This window comes from Ictidomys tridecemlineatus, chromosome 9, assembly GCF_052094955.1.
Source record: "Ictidomys tridecemlineatus isolate mIctTri1 chromosome 9, mIctTri1.hap1, whole genome shotgun sequence".
NCBI lineage: Eukaryota > Metazoa > Chordata > Mammalia > Rodentia > Sciuridae > Ictidomys > Ictidomys tridecemlineatus.
The window spans coordinates 88,144,757-88,166,841 of NC_135485.1; positions in this window are offsets into that span (position 1 = coordinate 88,144,757).

A 22,085-nucleotide genomic window follows, 5' to 3' on the forward strand; every position below is an offset into this window, starting at 1 on the left:
GCTCTGAAAGAAAATGAATGCCAGCCAAGAATTTTATATCCAGCAAAACTAAGTTTAAGATTTGATTATGAAATAGAAACCTTTCATGATGAACAAAAGTTAAAAGAATTTACAGTGAGAAAGTCTTCACTACAGAGTATCCATCCTCAGCAAAATATTCCAGGAGAAAGAAATGAGAAGCAACAATAAAAATCATCAAAGGGAGGAGCTACACTAAAGTAAAGGCCAATCAAAGGAGAAATAAAGTCAAGTTAAAAGCCCAAAATAAACCAAAATGTCTTAGAATGCAAATAATATTTCAGTAATAATTCTGAATGTGAATGGCCTAAACTCATCAATTAAAAGTCATAGAATGACAGATTGGATTTAAAAAATGACCTAACAATATTTTCCCTTTAAGAGACTCATCTCACAGGAAAAGAAATCTACAGACCAAAGGTGAAAGGGAAAAAAAAGTACCACTAACATGGATCATGTACCCAAGCAGGGGTTTCCATCCTTATGTCAGATAAAGTCATTTCATACTGCTTAAGGGATTCATACATCAACAAGGGATGAGAATCATAAATATCTATGCCCCAAACAATGGGGTGTCTATGTATATCAAACAAATGCTTCTCAACTACAAGAACCAAATAGACTGCAACACAATAATACTGGGTGATTTTAATACACTTCTCTCACCACTGGATAGATCTTCCAAATAAAAACTAAACAAGAAAACTATAGAACTTAATACAATCAATTATTTGGATTTAACATACATACATAGAATATTCCATCCATCAATGCCTGATTATACTTTCCTCTTAGCAGAACATGGATCCTTCTCCAAAATAGACCACACATTATGCCACTAAGCATGTCTCAGCAAATACAAAAATGTAGAGATACTATACTACATTGTATCTGACCATAATGAAATGAAATTAAAAATCAATGATAAAATTTTAAAAAATAGAAGCTACTCCAACACCTGGAGACTAAATATTACACTATGGAATGATGAATGGATAACAGAAGACATCAGGGAGGATATAAAAAAATTTATTTGAGGTAACTGAGAACTCTGATACAATTATCAAAATCCATGGGACACTATGAAGGCAGTGGTAAGAGGAAAGCTCATTGTATTGAGCTCATTTATTAAAAGAAGAAAAAGTCAACAAATAAATGTTACATTTGACATTACATTACATTTTTTGACATTACATTTCAAAGTTCTAGAAAAAGAACAACAAACCAACACCAAAGTATAGAAGACAAAAAAATAATTAAAATGAGGGCAGAAATCAATAAAAATCAAACAAAAGAAACAATTCAAAAATTTGACAAAACAAAAACCTGTTTCTTTGAAAAAATATAAAATCAACAAACCCTTAGCCTAATGAAAAGGAGTTAGAAAACAAAATTACTAAAAATTATGATGAAAAAGGAAATATCATGACAGACACTATTGAAATACAGAACAATTTGAAACTATTTTGAAAATTTATGCTCTAGTAGGATTGAAAACCTCAAAGACACTGTTGAATTTATAGAGGCATATGATCAACTCAAACAGAGTCAAGATGACATATGCAATTTAAACAGATCATTTTCAAGCATGGAAATAGAAGCCGCTATCAAAAACCTAAAAGCCAATAAAGGCCTGGGACAAGACAGATTCACAGCTGAGTTCTACAAGACCTACCAAGAAGAACTAATATCAATACTCATCAAACTATTCCAAGAAATAATAAAGAAGAGAACTCTTCCAAACTCATTCTGTGAAACAGTATCATTCTGATACCAAAACCAGGCAGAGATATCAAAGAAAAAAATTTTAGACTGACATCCTTGATGAACATTGATGCAAAATTTCTCAATAAAATTATCATAAATCTCATACAAAAACATCTTAAAAAATAGTGTACCATGATCAAGCAGGGTTCATTCTAGGGATGCAATGCTGGTTCAACATACAATAATCAATAAACATAATTCATCACATCAATAGACTTAAAGAGAAGAATTAGATTTATATCAATTGGCACAGAGAAAGCATTTCATAAAATACAGCACCCTTTTATCTTCAAAACACTAGCAAAACTATGGATAGTAAGAACATACCTAAACATTGTAAAAGCTATCTGTGGTAAACCTGAGGCCAGCATCATTCTAAATGGAGAAAAATTGAAAGCGTTCCTTCTAAAAACTGGAACAAGACAGATACCCTCTTTCACCACTTCCATTAAACATAATCTTTGAAACTCTAGCCATAGCAATTAGAAGAAAGAAATTAAAGGGATACAAATAGGAAAAGAAGTACTCTAACTACCATTATTTGCTGATGACATGATTCTATATTTAGAGGATCCATACAACTTCACCAGAAAACTTCTAGAATTAATAAATGAATTCAGCAAAGTAGCAGGATATAAAATCAATACCCATAAATCAAATGCATTTCTATACATCAGTGATGAATCCTCAGGAAGAGAAATTAGGAAAACTACCCCATTCACAATAGACTGAAAAATAAATAAATAAAATACTTGGGAATCAACTTAACAAAAGAGGTGAAAGACCTCTACAATAAAAACTATAGATTACTAGAGAAAAAAAAATTGAAGAAAATCTTAGAAAATGGAAAGATCTCCCATGTTTTTGGATAAGTATAAATGGGTATAGTACCCACAGTGCTATACAAATTCAATGTGATTCCAATTAAAATCCCAATGTCATTCCTTACAGAAATAGAAAAAGCAATTATGAAATTTATTTGGAAAACTAAGAGACTCAGAATAGCCAAAGCATTTTTTAGCAAGAAGAGTGAAGCAGGAAGCATCACAATACCAGATCCTAAACTATACTACAAAGCTATAGTAAGAAAAATGACATGGTATTGGCACCAAAATAGACATGTAGACAAATGGTAGACATAGAGACACACCCACATAAATACAAACAAGGCACCAAAAATATACATTGTATAAAGATAGCCTGTTAAACAAATGATTCTGTGAAACTTGAAATCCATATGCAGCAAAATGAAACTAAACCCCAATATCTCACCATGCACAAAATTTGACTCAAAGTGGATCAAGGTCCTAGGAATTAGACCAGAGACTCTGCACCTAATAGAGGAAAAGGTAGGCCCAAATTTTCATCGCATCAGATTAGGCCTTGATTTCCTTAACAAGATTCCCAAAGCACAAGAAATAAAATCAAGAATTAATGAATCAGATAAATTCATTAATAAATCAGATAAACTAAAAAGCTTCTTCTCAGCAAAAGAAACAGTCAATGAAGTGAAGAGAGAGCCTACATTTTGAGAGCAAATTTTTGCCACATGCATGACAGATAGAGCACTAGTCTCTAGCATATATAAAGAACTCAAAATTCTTAACACACACACACACACACACACAAAAAAAAAAAAAAACAACCCAATCAATAAATGGGCTAAGGAGCTAAACAGATGCTTCTCAGAAGGTACATATTCTATCAATAAATATGTGAAAAAATGTCCAACATCTCTAGTAATTAGAGAAATACAAATAAAAACTACTCTAAGATTTCATCTCATGCCAGTCAGAATGGTAACTATCAAGAATACAAACAACAATAAGTGTTGGCAAGAATGTGGTGGGAAAGGCACACTCATACATTGTTGATGACTGAAAAGTGGTGTAAACACTCTGGAAAGTGGTAAAGATTCATTAGAAAAATTGGAATGGAACCACTATTGACCCAACTACTCCACTCCTTGTTCTAGACCCAAAAGACTTAAGATGAGCAAACTATAGCACATTAATGTCTATAGCACCTCAACTTACAATAGCTAAACTGTGGAACCAACCTAAATGCCCTTCAACAGATAAGTGGATAAAGTAACTGTGGTACACATACACAATGGAATATTACTCAGCATTAAAAAAGAATAAAATTATGGCATTTGTAGGTAAATGGATGGAGTTGGAGACTATCATGCCAAGTGAAGTAAGACAATCTCAAAAATTAAAAAAAAGGCCAATGTTCTCTCTGATAAGTGGATGCTGATCCATAATGGGCAGACAGCATGGGGAAAATGGAGGAACTTTGGGCAAAGGGGAGGGAGAGGGGAGGAGTTACGGGAGCAGGAAAGATGGAAGAATGAGATATATTATTATCCTGGGTACATGTGTGTCTGCACATAGGGTGGGATGCTATATTGTGTACAATCAGAGAAATGAACAATTGTGCTGCAGTTATGTACAATTAATCAAAATGCATTCTGCTGTCATATATACTTAATTAAAATTAACTAATTAATTAAAGAAAAAAGTGAACAAAAAAAATGAAAGAAGTTTTCCATTATGATTTGTTGAATATGGTCAGACAAATCATCAGTTTTTACTCTTATAAAATTAATAACCCACAATATAATAGCTCCTTAAAGAATATATTGCAGAGTTTTCATAACAAATGTTGAATTCTGGACTAAATCCCCATAGAAAGAAAGAGTTTTTTGATGGATTTAGAATTTTTTTTCAACATGAAGGAAATTGACTTCCCTTAGGGCAATCTAATGAAATGAAAAGAAAAATCAGCCTCTGTGATGTGATAATAATGAACAAAACATAAAACACTAACATGTTGTGACAGTGTCTCATTTGTTTGGGGTGGGTATATGTGTAGATTTGTGTGGATTTGCAAGCAAATCTGATATAGAAAGGCAGAGATGAGATATCAAGAGATTTTTGTGAAAGGAAGTTTAAGCATACTCTGTTCCTTATTGGTATCCTTTTTTTTTCCTTTTTTTTTTTTTTAATGGTAAGCATACTGGGGATTGAACTCACGGGCATTCCACCTCTGAGCCACATCCCCAGAAAGAATCTCACCAAGTTGCTTAGTGCCTTACTTTTGCTGAGGCTGGCTTTGAACTCCTGATCCTCCTGCCTCAGCCTCCTGAGCTACTAGGATTACAGGTAATTCTTGATCTATCTTAACATTTTATTGTTATCAAAATTACATAAGATAGCAAGTAATTTAATAGGATCATTTTTCACAGAAATATTTAGTTTGTATATGTGAAGACATAACACATCAAATTATGAAATCATAGTTACATGACACATTTGACCATTTAAAAGAATGGTTCAAGAAATTATGGTCATCACAACACAGAGAACATCCATACCTTGATTGTAGAAATATGATCTTGTTAGACAAGATTCCCCAATGGGGCTTCCTTTCTTTCATTAAGCCAAAGTCTGATTTTAGATTTAGCAAAAAAATTGCATTTGGTAGTGGGATAACCCATTATTATTTTTCCATTAATAAAATGATTTATGTTTTTATTCATATAAATGTAGAAAAAGTATTTGACAAAATCTAAAACCTCTTTATAACAAAACAATACAGTCAACAAACTGACATTTTGAAGAAAATTCCTCAATTCAAAAAAGGTCATATACAAAAATCTAACAGCTAATATCATACTTAATGGTAAAAGATTCAATGTTTACCCCTAAATTAAGAATCAAAAACATGACCAATGATTTTACCAGTTGCAGTGAATATAGAATAGAACATTCATATTACATGATATGTTCTTGATATGTTAATAGATCATAAGACTTATTGCAGTTAATATAAAAATACTTCTTACATTGATCTTCAGATTCAATGTAATTGCTTTCAAAATGCCAATTGACTTTTTTATTTTTTGCAGAAATTATAAAGTCAATGAAAACATTTACATGGAATTTTAAAAGCCTCAAAATAGGAGAAACAGGGAGAGATTCTTTCATGTTTATAAATTTAGTAAGTTGTCTTGTTGTTTTGGCAACTGTGACTACTAGTACAGAAGGAAAAATCTATGATTAGTAACAAATAACATGCTTCTACAAAGAACTAAAAACTTTAAAAGATTTATAAATCATCAGAAATTAATAATAGACAAAGCTACAATCATCATTTTTTTTCCACCCTCCTTGAAGATACATTCAGTACAATTATTTTGCTCATTAATCTTTTATCCAGCAGGAAGGAGCTTTTTCGTTTATTTTTTGTTGACTTTCTGTTTGCTTGATTTGGTTTGCTTTTTATATGTTTTGTTCTCTCTACTTCTTTTGTGGAAGGCGAGTTATTTCTCTGAACAAGTGCCATGTGGGCAAACTCCAAAAAGTTTCAATGTGGAGATCAGAAGTCAGATTACAAGAAAGTGAATTGCATAATTGTTTCCCAGTTCTCTGATATGGGTCAGATTTCTTATTCCACTGTTCCTTTTTGAAGGGAGAGAATTGACACATAAGAATACTTGTGTTTCTTGTATGTCAAATTAATCTTTTGTATGATAAACATACATGAGTCTTCTTTTAAATAATGTACACTAAAAGGTCACCTTTTGAAGGGGAAATGAATCTTGGGGCGAACTGAATCTCTACCACAGGTGAGAGTGAAAAGGGAGTGTTGGAAGAGAGTAATCCCAAGTGATTCTCTATCCTGAAAACCCTACTGAATATCTCCCTTTTGTTCCACAATGGAATCTGCATTCAGATACCGATTTTACAGGTGGCGATGACAGTGAATCTTAGCAAGGTGAATCAACAGAGAAAAGAACTGCACCAAGAAAGTAAGAGTGGCATCAGCACCAAACTATGGGAAAAGCACATGATTTTAATAATAATAAAAAAAAGAGAAGGTAGATAGAAAAAAGAGTAGATTTGTTTTTTCCCTTATTCAGATTCTGTTTAATATTTAGAAAAGAATAAAAGATAAATTACATGTATAATTTAAGGTTGAAGTGAACTGAATTTATTACTAAATGTGCTACAATATGTGTAGGTAAGAAGATATTGAGAAAAACTCTTTTACAATAGAGAAGAAAAAAAGTCTTAATTTTTGAGTAATGTTTACAAAAAGAAAATAAAAATGAGAATTTGAGGTGCCAAAAGATAGGTTAAGTAAATTTCTATCAGATTGTATTGTCATTTCAACATCTTTGGAAAAAGTGGAGGGTAGTAATGAGGTTACTTAGAGAAATGCAAAATGTTCGTAGTACTTATATAGGGATTTCAGAATGATTAATAAAACAATTTGTGAGAGCTTAATTAAATTTATAATGCATGAATTTTAGGGGAAGGAATCAAAACAGTGACTTTTGATTTAAATGGAAATAAAAAAGAAGATATTTGTCTGAGTTCATTCATTGTCTATTACTGAAATTCTCTTATAAGCAAATAATGTGCCAAACTTCAGATGTGAAATGGAAAATACTGCAGATGTTATCCCCTCAGGAAGTCTATGATGTAGTAAAGAGATTATGTAAATAAGGAAAAGCATATTAAATATTAATGAATTCTACTGAATTCTTTGAAGAGAGCAAATAGTACTGAAAGAGAAAAAATGAAAAATAAAACAGGTACATAGGTGGCAAATTACCTTTTCTGGGATTTTTTTTAAAAAGGCTTCTATTAGGAGACAACATTTAAGCTGTGATTTGAAAGGTGGTGATGAATCTGTGTCTGAATTGGTAAAATCAGAGCTAAGAGTATTGCTAAGTGTTTAAAGTGGGGAATAATATGCCAGGAACAGAAATGATTGAGTTTTGTAATGTGAGATGAGATTGAGCAGGTCATCAGAGGGATGCAAACAGAATGTACAAGATTCGGGGCAAGAACAAAGCTTTAAGAAGGTTTTGGACAAAAGTGTTTAGATGAAGTCATTTCATTTTTACCATGGCTTTGATTATAGCATGGAGTATCTAGAACTCAGGGAGAAGAGTAAAAAAGTCAGGAATTTTAATAAAGAAATCAGATGAAAATCTGGGATACATATTCATGTGTCCTCATTGAAAATGATCAACAAGAAATATAATCTGAGTTATATTTGGGGAATTAATTATAAATGGCTTAATATGTAGAGAAATCAACTGACTTATGACTTGGCCACTGGGAATTTGGTAAAGACATTCATCAAGGTAGGGAAAAAATGAGAGTGGGTAAACAGCAGGTTTAGGTGTAGGAATAAAGCATTCATTTTTTGACATATTAGTATAAATATGTCTTTGCATGACCTAAATTAGATTTAGAGTAGGTTCTTGGATAGAGGAGAACACTATATCTTAGATATAAAAGCAATGGGTGGCAGTTGAGAGGAAGGAAGAGATGAAAGAGCTTTTACAGATAAGTGGGTGAATTTTTAGTAGAACTGTCAGAATGAGAGAATAATAGGAAAAGTTTTATTAGATGTTTGAGTTTAGGATTCTTGAAGATTAAAAAAATAAACACAGAGTAAAAATAATACCTGAGGCATAAAATTCAGTGTGTCTGGTTGAGGTCAAATAAGCAAACCAGAATAATAAAAATAAAGAAGATTCATGGATTCAATGAAGTGTGAGAAGCTACATGGTGTATTTTTTCCCAAAATGCAATATTATGAATTTCACATATTATTTTCTTCACTTATTAGAAAGTATAAGGAAGTAGTTTTATGAATAATATTTGGAATGGTAGGGATTTTTTATTTGAATGTGCTTTTGATTTTCCATATTTTTAGCTTCAATAAATCTTCCTCAATAACACACGAAGTATTTTTATATCAAATTTAAAATGACTAAAGCTATAAACAATTTCTAGACCATTAATGTAAACATAATATCAATAACATATTTATATTTGTTATTTGACTAAACTGTAGCAGTCTCTAAGAATTTATATATGTGTGTAGACTGGTTGTATATGAGATATATCTCATTTTATTACTAAGGGATTAAAAAAAGTATAACATTTCTCTTTTTATTTGTTTACTTTTTAGGGCAACAGAGTTTAGCACCCCTAATAAATAGATGTAGAAGATGACATGAAAATGTTAATACTTTCACTGATTAGAACTAGGAAGAAATGAACATCATAGCCGTGGAATTTTTTAAATTTCATCCCTGAACTAGACAAACTCACCCATCCAATTTATGAACTGTTGAGTGACTACCAGATAAGAACAACCTTATAAAGAGATAGTTCTGCAAATGAGGAAAGACCTTGCTCAGCAACTGGTATTGTATTCCTTAATCTCTGTTTCCTTTGGAGGATGATTGAGTGGATGGTGTGGGACGCCAAAGGTGTTATGGAGCTTGAAATGTGATATAAAGACAATCATTTAAATACTGTGTTATCATTCAGTTTTCATATCTTGAGTGAAACTTACTGTGATAAAAGAAAAAATAGTAGTTACTGTGTTTCTTTCTTAATCTTCATGAGAGCTGGTAAATGGAGTTAGAGCTACAGTGGTAGGAACATGCCTCATATCAAGCCACATAACTAATTCAGTAAATAAACTTCTAATATATTTGCTAAGCAAAAGATGCTTCAAGTGTTATTGCTGTCTTTGCTTCGCAAGGGGGTCTGATCTTGCTATAACAATTTCTACCACTGGAGAGATAACTTCCTGATTCTGTTTAGTTTTAACAAACCTGGTTAGTGGAATCTAATTTAATTGCCTTCTATTGCAAGAGAAGCTTAGAAAGTGCTAACCATGATGCTTGCTGTCATTTACACATCTATCTTAATATATGTAATGTATTTAACATGTTTATCTTATGATCCAGAAATTTACCATACCTTCTGATAATAAATTTGCCCTATCCACCTGCACAATGAATCTATCCATTTTAAAATCAGTAAGATGTTGATCTCATTTTCATAAGACAATGAACTCAAGTCTCACAGATCCTTCATCAGCTCCAGTATCAAAGTCTTCTTGATAACAATTATTTCTTCAGCTTCTTAATATTCCTTTGTTAATATTCTATTTCATTGAGAGTATATTGTAAAGCTATCAACCAGTATCATATAGTGGGAAAAGCAGAGAAATAGCTTTTTAAAATGAAATCACAAATAAGTAATATGGAGAGAAATTTGTTGCAAAGGCTATATTTGGCTAATCGTTTTTCTTGTCCACAAAAAATTCATATTCTTTTCATATTTTGCAATCACTTAAATTATCAGTGTTTATTATTTGATAACATGATTCAAATGGCCATTCTTTATGATTCTGATATCCTGGAGATCTTTTCTGTATGTTTTCATTACTTCTATTACGTTGAACTGGTGAACAAAAGAAATATTGGGAATATGCAAAGAAAATAACTTTAATTCCATTCATGTTTCTTTTATTTTCTTAAAAAGCTTAAAGGGAATACTCCAGCCAATGTAGAAACACACTTTTAGTTAATGTGAATAAACTAAATGAGTAAAAAACTGTCCTAACTTTGAATAAAAATATAAATTTTATTCAGGTTCTTAATATAAGTGTTGGAATTCAATGTAAAAAATCATTTTAGGAGAATTTGGAGTAAATGGGATGAAATAGAATAATTTGCTCATGAGTGATTAGACAGAGTAAGGGGATATACAATTGCTTCAAAACTTTTTAGATCCAAATTCATACATTTAATTATTGGGAAGGAACAATATTGTTGTTTGCTTGTTGAGAGGATAAATACTAATCTATTGGATTAGTATAATTTAGGATAATTTGCCAATTCAGTACTGGGGAAATTTTGAGGTGTTACACTGAGTACTCTGACTAGAACTCAGTTAACTTTTACATATTATTAAAATATATAAAGTTTTAAAAATATTTCCCATGAGCAAAATGTCATCAATAATACTCCATATTTTTCCTTATTTTGTGTGTACTTATGCATGTCTGAAAAACCCATAGAATGTTTCATAATTTTTGCATTCCAGTAAATACTTTATATCCAGATTAACATCAGAGATTTTAAGAAAGCAAAATTGTTTATTGCATAAAATCTTAACATTCTTATATTTCAATAATTCCATTACTAAATATGATTTTCAATTTCATTAACAAATTGCTGCCAAGTTGCCATTACTTAATATCTTTTTTTCTCCAATAGCTTATAGAATTTTTGCATATACTGAATCTGTCCCCAAACAACTTAGTTCCACCAAGACTTCCATTAAACATTACATGGCCTCACACTTGCACTACAGTTTCTAGAATCCGATGATCACCTGAACCTTGAATCTTCTTTGAAATTTTCTCTAATCAACCCCCTGTTTAAATATAATTCACTTCTTCACCTTTATAAATCTACTCAGTACTCAAAAACAAGATTAAAACCTATTTCTACTACAAATCATCACATAAGAAATACCCTTACTTTTGTCATGTCAATGGATACATGCAGAAAAACATAAAATGCTTCATAAAATATATTCAATCTCCAGCTCTGAATTTCTGGATCTAACATTAATAAAAACAAGCAGAAAATAGAAGTATTCTGACCTTGGAACAATACTAAAAAAAGAAGGGGCAAAATCTTTTTTTTTATTTTTTTGTAAATAAGAAGTAGCAACTTCAACTGTTAGTAAAGTAAGGGTCAAACTGTTTAAGTCTCCATCAAATTAAAGTAGTAGCTTAAGTTCTGAAACATGAGGAAGAAGACTAGATAAGGAAGGCAGGCCATGGAAGAATAAAGGAGTAAAAATTTTATTCTTTTAATCAACATTAAGTTGGAAAGAACATTTGAATATTAACAGAGGAATTTCATGTACACTTACTTAAGAAAGAAAGATCTAAAAGCATACTTAATTAGCAAGCCCTTTAAACTGTCTTTTTCAAATAGGAATCATCTCAGTCATACTTTTATCATGTACCAGAAAGCAACCAATTTTGTCAGATTGTGAGATGAATGTGTTAAGTGCTGGTATTTCATATAAATGATTCAAAATCAGGTCTACCAATTCAGAGCATAAATGTTAACATTCTATTGTTAAAACATTTGAGATCCTGAAACAAAAGCTTTTTTTTCCTAACAGAGATTAATATTACTTCCATTTTATGTTAAATTTATAGGTGTTATATTTTAATATTCATTCAAAATTGTGCAAGGCGCCAGTTGCTTTGGTAGACATACAAAAATACCTTTAACTGAATTTTAGATCAATCATAGGGAGAAACAGCAAATATAAAGTAAAAATAATTTTAAATTAGCTTTATTTAATAGATGACAACAAAATTTAATTGCAAAGTATAAAGTGATACTTAAAGTACAAATGTATGGCTTTGAAAATTACTAAATTAAAAAAAGAACAAATACTTGTAGTTTTTATTCTACTATGATTTTTTTCCATTTTAGAAGATAAAAACTTTATTTCCTTTTAATAAAGTGATTATTTATGTGATTGTGTTTCTTTGATGGAAAAGTTATTTTAAATTTTTACAGATCAAATTTGAACTCAGTATGATCTATATTCTTGTGTCTTAAAAGGTTTTCTTTTTATAATTTTCTTTTTATAATTCTAGTATGATGCTCAAAATATTAAAACTCAAAATAAAATACACATAATCTGAGTAAAAGTTAAGTATATCAATGTACTGACATGAATATCTAAGTTATAATATGAGTTGATTTTAAACTATAAAATATTAACCAGGGAAAACGTCTACTTTCTACTGAAGAGCTAAATACAACTCAGCTATCATTGTATTTTTTCTCCTTTCAGGGGAGGAATCAATTAAAAGTGTTGGACCATTAAAGTCTATTTCACAGATAAATTAATGTCCTGCACAATCAAGTACTTACAGCATGGAGCACCAAGAGGGCTGCTTCACTGCCAGATGTTGACTTCAAAAGGCAAATGCCAGGGTGAAAATGAAAAGCAGAAGGGCTGCTCTAGAGGAAAATTGTTTGGTTCTATAATACCCAATCACTTTTATATAAAATAAAGATTTCATTTTATATTCATGGGATCTGTGGGGAGGTGTTGATAATCAAGTTCGATTTCTAGGAGAGCTGAGATTTATCTGACTTGATTTTCAACATGTTCTAGAAAGTTTTTATATTTCAGAAAAGATTCCTAGCAAAATAACTGAATCAAATGAATCTCTTTAATGTTGAGAAGAAACAATCATTATGCCACATCTTGGCACAGCATCTTGGGCAATAATGGATAAAGCCTTAGTCAAAGAAGAATTTAATAGAATTTCAGTCTTTTAACACTGTGAAATTTTCAGTTTATAGCACTGTTGAAAAAAATATAATGCAATATAATAAGTTCTTTGAATAAATCTGAGAATCTGAGATTACATAAAACATATTAAATGGAGATATCAACTGTCTATTTTCTTTCTTTCTTTTTTTTTTTTTTTGGTACTGAGGATTGAACACAGGGACACTCAAACACTGAGCCACATCCCAAGCCCTTTTTATATTTTATTTATAGATAAGGTCTTGTTGAGTTGCTAAATTGCTGATGCTGCCTTGGAATCTGCAATCCTCCTGCCTCAGCCTCCCAAGCCACTGGGTCAACTGACTATTTTCTATATAAATTTCAACATTCATTTAAAATTCTTGATAAAAATTCAGTGTTTCATTAATTTGCACATACATTATTTATACTTATATAGGCATATGTTTCATGGTATGTTTTCTTATGTAAATTTTTGGTACAGGTCTCCAGGTTGTATTTATTCAAATTGCTCTTATCATGCCTTGATTTCTCAATATTACTATATTTTTATGTCTTCTTTTATATACTATGATTCCCATCTCTAGTGTTAAAAATCTCTTTCTTTAGTTCTCTTTTACTGTAATACTTGCTTCTATGGTTGTCTTTTTTTTAGATTTTTTTAAATATGGACAATGTCTTTATGTATTTTTATGTGGTGCTGAGGATCTAACTCAGTGAGGCAAGCACTCTCCTGCTGAGCTAGAACTCCAGCCCTCTATGGTTGTCTTTATAAATTTTATTAAAATTGTAAATTTTTTCTCTCATGACTTTTGTTTATGAATGTGTGACACAGTACAGGAAATAATTGAAATTAGAAGTTACATTTTATTACATTATCAAAGAATCCAATCAGCTGGAGCATTCTTTTATCTTCATTTTACAAATGAGAGAATTGAGTCACAAGGGGTTAAAGGCTTTAATTACCAATAAAATCTAGATTTCAGAGCTTTGGCTGTTTTAATCCTACATATACTAAATTTAATACTCTACTTTTGCCCTTAGAATAAAAACCTTGTTTCTCAATGGTTTCAAATATCTATATTATTAATATGATAATTTATTATAAGTATTATAAAAGTATAACTACTGCTTAATTCAGGAGTAATATTTTTCTACTGATCTATTGAAGGCATTTAAGGAAATTATTTTATGCACAATAATCACAAAAGAAAAACTTAAATATTCAAGGGTTTTTTGGGGGGGCCATTGTTTTGAGTCATTTGATTGAAATGTTTTAAATTATATACTTTAAAGTATGCTACTAACATAGGAAACTATTTTCTTAGCTTTAATTAACTTTCTGAGCCTTCAGAGCTAATTCTGCTAAACACATTTCAAGAGATTTGCTTCATTATCTTCTCATTTAAATCATCTTAATGACACATCATTTAATAAGGCTTGGTGTGCAGGTACTGACAGTTAAAATTCTGTATTCATCTTTAATTTGACTAACATAATAAATCTTACTTGTGCCAATGTCATTATCTATTAGAAAAATTAATAAGCCATCTTCCCTTCAAATATGCCATTGGTGTTATTATTCATGAACTGTAGTATCCTTTCATATGAATATTGGATGTCACAGTACTCAAACCAAGTTTTGTTGATGACATAAACATTTACTTCTTAGAATGCAGTTCAAGTGATTTGTGTTCATATTTTGTTTCTATTTTGGATTGTATTTCCAGACATATAATGTTTTATTTATACTCAGTGTCAAACATAAAATAATTTTCCACATCACAAATTTTTGGCCTTGCTATTATTGCAGGAAAAAAACAAAAACCTCATTGACATTTAAGAAATATGCAAAAGACTATACAAATCACAAAGAGGTGGCTTTATAACAAGTTTTTCAAAGTGAAAAAAATCACCCTGTCCCAACAAACTAAAGTTCTCATGACTCCCCAACTCTTAATTTATGCCAATATTTGATCACAAAAATCAATTTTCCTCTTTTTAATGTTACGTACATGGAATGATACAATCTCTTATATTCACTCTACTTCAATGGCAATTAAAAGAGGCTTTTTATGTTATTTCATGGAACACACATTTATTATTCAAATACTACATTTTAACATATCACAATTTATTTCTCTATCCTAATCTTGACGGCATTTACTGTTTCTGAGTTTAAGCTTTTATAAATTAAGGTACTTGGCATCCTTACACTTTTGTAGTACATGTGTATTTTGCTTCAGCTTTGGTGTCATTGTGGCCAAAATACCAACAAGAACTACTTAGAAGAGGAAAAGTTGGTTTGGAGCTCATGATTTCAGAGCTTCAGTCCATAGAGCGTTAACACCATTGTTCTGGGTCCAAGGTGAGGCAGCATATCATAAAGAAGAGCACATAGAGGAAAATTGCTTGACTCATGGTGGAGTCAGGAGAGAAAGAAAAGGGTGAAGAGGACATAGGAAAATGAACTTTTCCAGAGCATGCCTGGTAACTCACCTCCTCCAGCCATACCCCGCCACCCACAGTTACCAACATCTACAGTCAGTCCATTCAAACCAGAGTAGACTGATTGGCTTATGGCTCTCACTATCTAATCATTTTATAAGAATATTTCTGCATTTACAGGAGCTTTTGGGTAATACCTCACATCCAAAAACTAACAACATGAAACGTGACTGAGAAGTTCTTAAGAAATAAATGTCTGAGTCATAGATTATGTGCAACACTGTCAGTTCACCAAGTACATATAAAAATATACATGCCAACTAGTTACCTCACATCATTTCCAATGCTGAGATATAGTTGTGTGAGTGTGTATGTATGTGTGTGCCTGCACTTGTGCATGTTTCAGACATTCTAGTAGATGTGTACTGGTAATTTCTAGAGATTTTTTATATGAATGCAGTTTTAATGGTAAATCAATTTATCATTCTTCATAATGGTAAATTGAATTGCTAGTGTATTTCTTCATTTCAGTTATAGATTAACAATATCATTAATATTTTTAAAGAACCACAATGTTTATAGATTTTTTTCAGTTATATATTTACTACATATCTAATGTATCCTGCTGTTTTTTATTATTTTCATTTTTCTTTCATTGAATAGATTACCACATTTTCAACTTTCATAAGATAAAGTCTAGACCACCGTTTTTACAATATTCCTCTTTCAAATCTATCTATATTGATATAACATATAAGCATATATAAATGATGTTAATTGCATGCATGTAAATAAGTCTTAGCACTCAAAAATAAATACAAAAGAATTATTAAAGTTTATTTTCATATTATCACCATAGAGCAGCCAATTTTGCAAGAAATAAAAGAACTGTGCTAATGACATTTTAAAAATCTATTTTATGCAATAGTTTAATGTCTTAACTTGGAGTTGTGCAATATAGTTTACTGTACAGTAAGACATAATTAAGAACATAACATATATATATGTATATACATTATGTCAAAATATATTATGTTAAAAAATTATGTTTAATCATATTATTGTATAACATACATATATTATTGAAATCTGACATGCATTAGCTTATATCATGTATTGGCACAAATATTTCCCAGTAGAATTAATACCAATGTAAGTCTATATTATATCATTTACTTTGTCCTATAGCTTCCAGAAGTGTTATCATTTACTTTCTGAGATAATTATCTTTTTAAGTTTTGATTTGATTCATGATAACATAGATTACTATAAATAGTGGAGAAAAACAAAACATTTCCAATCAGTATAAAAGTCATTTCCTCACTAGATTATTTTCAGTTTGAAAAGAAACACAAAAAGAAATTTATTATATGTGTAATATGGGTATGTTAAAAATTAACTCATTGCTTTACTAATGTAGTTCACTGCACTAATTTAAAGTATATTTGTTATTATTTAACCTATATACATTGAAAATTTATTGCAAAATGGAAAATAAAAGCTCAAAAATAATAGTAGCTTGGTAAAATATAAAAATAACAGCAAAGTACATCAAATATGTTTATGTGCTACGTTTTAAGTGAATCATATTATTCATTAAACTACCATGGCTTATACTGAATAAAAATTCTCACACAAAAATGTAAGTATTACATAGATAAGTACTTGATAATAATTTATTAAAATAACAACTATTTATTCTCATAAATACTGAAAATATAATATTCCTACATCACATGGGACTAGGAAGTATAATATTTGTAATGGCTTATCATGTTGATCATTATATTTTACACCATTACATATGAAATGATACATCTAAATATGAAATTCTATAATTGAATCCACCTACATAAAAAATGAAAGTTCTGTAATTGAAAGGAATTTTTTATTTGTTCTTTTTAGTTATTCATGACAGTAGAATATTTTTTTTAAAGAGAGAGATAGAGAATTTTATTATTTATTTTTTAGTTTTTGGTGGACACAACATCTTTATTTGTATGTGGTGCTAAGGATTGAACCCAGGCCCCACGCTTGCCAGGCAAAGGCACTACCACTTGAGCCACATCTTCAGCCCCAGTAGAATATTTGACATAGTGTATATACATGGAGTTTAACTTCCCATTCTTTTGATTGCACATGATGTGGAGTTACAATGTTCATGTATTCATATCTGAACACAGAAAATTTATGTTTAATGATATTGTTGGCTCTTTTTTTGTTTTAGTCCAATCTGCCAGTCTGTCTTTTGATTGATGAATTTAGGCCATTAACATTCAAGGTTATTATTGAAATATGATTTGTATTCCCAGTCTTTTGGTTTATTTCTATTTTTTTATTTAAAAGAATTTTTAACTTTTTTTAAAATTGTAGATGGACACAGTATTCTTTTATTTATTTTTTATGTGGTTCTGAGGATGGAACCCAGTGCCCTACACATGCAAGGCAACTGCTGAACCACTGAGCTATAAACTCAGCCCTGTTTATTTCTAGTTTTTAGCTTGACTTAGTTTCTCCTTTGATTGACTTTCCCTTTAGTGTAGTTCCTCCCTTTGCTGGTTTTTATAGTGTTTTTTGTTTTGTTTTGTTTTGTTTTGTTTTTATTTCCTCCTCATTTTGCTGATAATTGTGTGTAGTGTAGGCTTTCTAGTTGTGAATTCTTTCAACATTTGTTTATCATGAACGGTTTTTATTTCATCTTCAAATCTGAAGCTTAGTTTTGCTGGATATAAATTCTTTGGCATCTACTTTCTTTTAGAGCATGATATATATTATTCCAGGACCTCCTGGCACTGGGGGTCTGGGTTGAGAAACCAGCTGAGATCCAAATTGGTTTTCCTCTATATGTAATTTGATATTTTTTCTCAAGCCTTTACAATTCTATCCTTATTCTGTATGTTAGTCATTCTCATTATAATGTGCCTTGGTGTGGATCTGTTGTAATTTTGTACATTTGGGGTACTCCTAAGCCTCTTGTAGTTGATTTTCCAATTTATTCTTCAAGTTTGGGAAATTTTCTTATATTATTTCATTGAAAATTTTGTGTGTTCCTTTGATTTGTATCTCCATGCCTTCATATATCTTGATAAATCTTGAATTTGGTCTTTCCATGTTACCCATAATTCTTGGAAGCTCTCTTTATGATTTCTTAATTCTACTGTCTTTCTTAAACTCACCCATCATTCTTTCCTTGCCCTTTATTCTCCTTTGTCTATTCCAATGAACTTTGTTCTTCCCTCTCCTCTCACTTATTGTGTGTAAGCATCCTCATATGAGAGAATATTTGGCCTTTGGTTTGGGGGGATTGGCTTATTTTATTTAGCATGATAGTCTTCAGTTCCATCCATTTGCCATCAAGTGACATAATTTCATTCTTCCTTGAGTCTGAGTAATAGTTAATTGTATGTATATACCACATTTTTTTTATTCCATTCATCTGTTGAAAAGCATCTAGGTTAGTAACATAGCTGAGTTATTGTGAATTGAGCTTCTATAAACATTGATGTGGTTGTGTCTGTATGTATGCTTATTTTAAGTCCTTTTTGTTTAAACTGAGGAGTGGGATAGCTGAATCAAATGATGTTTTCATTTCAAGTTTTCTGGAGAATCTCCTTACTGCTTTCCATAATGGTTGGACCAATTGGCATTCCCATTGAAATTGTTGATAATTGCCATTCTGTCTGGAGTAAGATGAAATATCAGAGTATTTTAATTTGTGTTACTCTAATTGCCAGAGATGTTAATATTTTTTCATACGTTTATTGACAGATCATATTTTTCTTCTGTAAAGATGTGTAGTAATATGATTGATTTGTGTGGGTGGTTAATTTTATATTCTCCTATTTTGCTGAATTTATTTATGAGTTTTATGGTTTTATTTAAAAGTTCTATGGTAGAGTTTTTTGGGTCTCCTAAATATAGAGTCATGTTATTGGCAAATAGGGATAGTTTGAGCCCTTCTTTTCCTATTTATATCCCTTAAATTTCTTTCTTCTAATTGCTCTGAGTAGAGTTTAAAGGTATATGTTGAATAGAACTAGTAAAAGAGGACATCCATGTCTTGTTCCAGTTTAAATGAGGGAATGTTTTCATTTTTTTTTTCTCTATTTGGAATGATGTTGGCCTTGGGTTTAGTATATATAGCTTTTACAATGTTGAGGTGTATTCCTACTATTCTTAGTTTTTCCAGTGTTTTAAACATGAATGGATGCTTAATTTTGTCAAGTGTTTTTCTGCATCTATTGAGATGATCAAATAACTTTTGTCTTTAAGTCTTTTGATGTGATGAATTACGTTTATTGATTTCTGTATGTTGAAACAAATGTGTACTCCTGGGATGATCCCCACTTGATCATGATGCACTATATATTTTTGTATGCAATTTGCCAATATTTTATTAAGAATTTTTGCATGTATGTTCATTGGTATGGTAATATTGGTTTGAAGTTTTCTTTTTTTGATGTGTCTTTGTTTGGTTTTGGCATCAGGGTGATACTAGCTTCATAGAATTAATTTGAAAGGGTATCCTCCTTACATGTTATAATTTGAGGAGTATTGATGTAAGTTCTTTGACAGTTTGGTAGAACTGGACTGAGAATCCCTCTGGTTCTGGGTTTTCTTTGTTGGTAGGCTTTTAATGATGTCTTCAATTTCATTGCTTGAAATTTATCTATTTAAATTTTCTATGTCCTCTGATTCAATTTAGTTAGATTATATGTCTCTAGAAGTTTGTCAGTGTCTTCAAGATTTCTACTTTATTAGAGTATAAACTTTTAAAAGAGTTTCTGATTATCATCTGTATTTTAGTAGTATCTGTCATTCTCTTTTCATCATAAATTGTATTAATTTGAATTTTCTCTCTTTTTCTTTATTAGTTTGGCTAAGGGTTTATAAATTTTATTTGTATCTTCAAAGAACAACTTTTTGTTTTATTGATTTTTTTTCTTTTTTAAATTCATTGATTTTTAGCTCTGATTTCAAATATTTCCTGTCTTCTACTGAAGTAGTTCCTAAAAGACCCTTATCATAAATAAGCTTATCCAGGGATATCCACCCCACCCCCTGACATAATCTTCTCTTCTTGTCTGATAGATTTTAACAAATGGTGTCCACAGGATTTCACAGAAGTTCTATAGAGATCTCAGGAGTTCTGCAGAGAGCTCAGTGTGGTTTGAAGACTCCTCTTTTTTGTAAATGTCAGGTTTATGGACAAAACTTGTGAAAACTCTGTCTAACCTAAGACTATGGGACAAAGAGTGACTTTGTTCCCACCCACATCACCCCACTGAGTACAAGTCTAAAAGAATTTGCAGACTGCAGGTCCAGAGATTTTTTTAAGCATTAGACATTCTGGACTCCTTCACCTTACATAAACCTGCTTTCTGAAAAATTCTCCAGTCTCCAGCCTGTTCTGTATCACAGTTCTGTTGTATATCACTACTGCTTTTGATGTTGATTTGTTCTTCTTTTTCTAGGGCTTTGAGATATAGTGTTAGGTTATTTATTTAGTGACTTTCTATTCTTTTAAGAAATGAGCTCAATGCCATGAACTTTCCTCTGAGAACTGCCTTCATAGTGTCCCAGAGATTTTGATATGTTGTATAACTATTCTCATTTACCTTGAAGTTGTTTTGTTTTTTTTAATTAATCTCTGATTTCAATTGCTATCCATTAGTCACTCAGTAACATAATATTTAGTCTCCAGGTCTTAGAGTATCTTTTATTTTTCTTTGATTTCTAATTTCATTCCATTATGATCTCATAGAATGCAAGGTATTATTTCTTTATTTTGCATTTTTTCAGAATTTCTTTGTGGCCTAATATATTGTATATTTTAGAGAAGTATGCATGTGCTAATGTATTAAACCATTGATGAAAGAAATATTCTACATGTCTGTTATATCTAAATTGTCAGTTGTATTTTTAAATTATTTTTTGTAGTTATAGATAGAAAGCATGCCTTTATTTAATTAATTAATTTATTTATTGCAGTGCTAAGTCTTGAATCCAGTACCAAACACATGATAGGCAAATGCTCTGCTACTGAGCTACAGCCCCAGCCCCCATCAATAGTATTTTTTAAAAAGTATTTTAAAGAAATAAATTAAAATGGAAATTTTACAAAAATAAGTAATTTGAAGCTATGGTTTTAATTTGAGTTTATCTTATTACACTGTTTTACCAGCTGCCATGGATTTTTTATTTGTCATATTTTAATTCTGTATTTGAAAAAGTTATTTATGTTGGCAGTTTTTTCTAAAACATATTAAAATCACTCATTTAGATGATTTTAAGCAATTATAAATTAATGATTTATTGTTGGTGTTGTTGTTGTTTGTTTTCTGTTGGCACTAATTCAAATTCTGTTGGTAACTTTTTCTCTTTCTGGATGTTAGCCATATCAAAGAAGTAATTATAATATGTCTAGTTTTCTTTCCAAGAAATTGATCCAATACTGCCAATTCTTCCATTTGTATATTTTACAAAGTTAGGAAATATTTCAAATTCTTCTAGAATCCTGCATTTCCAATTAATATAATTAGGAAAATGTATCCATAAAAGCATGATTTGAATATATAAGCAGTGTCACTTACATATTATATTTAAATATTTAATGTAATAAAGAATAAATAGTTGTATTTGTTTTTTTACCACCTTTAAGGTAGTATT